The sequence below is a fragment of the Galeopterus variegatus genome, unplaced genomic scaffold (assembly GCF_000696425.1).
Source record: "Galeopterus variegatus unplaced genomic scaffold, G_variegatus-3.0.2 Scaffold7580, whole genome shotgun sequence".
Classification (NCBI taxonomy): domain Eukaryota; kingdom Metazoa; phylum Chordata; class Mammalia; order Dermoptera; family Cynocephalidae; genus Galeopterus; species Galeopterus variegatus.
This window is the reverse complement of record NW_007733691.1, coordinates 74,069-75,658: the sequence shown is the minus strand read 5'-3', so window position 1 is coordinate 75,658 and position 1,590 is coordinate 74,069.

Here is a 1,590-nt window from a genome sequence, read left to right as displayed (position 1 = left end):
CCAGGACATGGCAGTGGTGAGGAGGGTGAAGGAGGTCTTTGGGGTAGGGGTCATGAGACACATGGTCATCCTCTTCACCCACAACGAAGACCTAGTGGGCGAGTCCTTGGATGAGTATGTGGCGAACACGGACAACCAGAGCCTGAAGGGCCTGGTGCAGGAGTGAGGGAGGAGGTGCTGCGACTTCAACAACTGGGCGGGCGGGGAGCAGCGGCGGGGACAGCTGGCGGCATTCATGGCCGTGGTTGAGCGTCTGGACAGGTAGCACGAGGACTGCATCTACAGCAACAACCTCTTCCTGGAGGCCCAGCTGCTGCAGCGACACGGGGCCTGCGAGGAGGACTCCAGGCTATACCTGGCCTAGGTGAGGGGACAGCTGCACAAGCAGGAGCGGGAGCTCAAGGAGATGGACAGGCCCTGCGTGGTCAGGGCGCTCCTCAGTCTCCGAGACTGCGTGGTCTTGCGTTATGAGATTTGTGGTGTTGTCGTCTGGTGCAGTTTACTTTTTCTTTTCATTTTTCTTATCATCTTTTATCATTTTTAATGCCCTGTATTTAAGAGCATTTTTTTAACTATCAGCTCATCGTTTCCTATTTCTAAGTATCAGCAATTCAGGAATGCATTCTCATGGTCTGCAGGGGTGACAGCTTGCTCTCTGTGAAGCCCCCATTTCCCCTTTCTCCTTGTGGCATCTGGTTTGATCCGGGCCTCCCACAGGGAGCTGTGTGCCTGCCTCAGCTCCAGGGATACCCTTCTGTTCCATTTGCCACTGACTGGATCTGAGGGGGCCTGAGAGCCAGTGCTTACCAATGAGAAGTGAGCCGAGGTCTGTGGAGGTGGAGCCGAAGGGTTTCTCCTGTCCTAGGACAGAGCCACAGAAAGACCCAGTCTCTCTCCTCCTCTGGGCACGGTTGGGTCTGGGTGTGGAGTCTGGAACTTCAGCAGCCACCTCCTACTAACCTAAGGTTGACGGCAACACTTCAAAGCACAGCAGAGATGAAACAAACCTGAGCCCCCGAACCACCCAATGCTGAAGCCCACCTTGTCTCTGCGTTTCCAAATCAGCCGATGCGTTTCCTAATTGTTTAAGCCGTCTGAGGTTTGGGTCTCTTTTACCTGTTTTGCAAGCACTTGACCTAATGAAGATTCTCCATGTTCCTTTTTTAATCTGTCAGAACTTCCCTGTCCTCATGCTTTCTTTTGAGCAACTGGCATCCAGCATAAATGAGTAGGTTTGTCTTCTGTTATGTCTAGAATTTGGAAGAACCCCCCTCTCCTACATCGTGGCGTTCACTGAACTCTGAATAAAGCAAAACACGCTTAGTTGGGTTATTTTGAGGCATGGGATTGGAGAGAGCAGAGGAAATGGGATCTCCTCTTGGCAGGGCTTTCCCTGTGCCTGCTTCACTGTTCTTTAGGTGGCCCAGGAGCAGAGTCTGCATGGGAATGCTCTCCGAAGAATCGCATTGGCGAACATGCGTGCATGAGGAAATCTTCTTTACTGTCAAATGTCCTTGGGTTGACTCTCTAGCTCTATTGCCCTGGAAGTCGACAAGGGGGGATGTCACCTGGGTACCGGGCAACACTTTT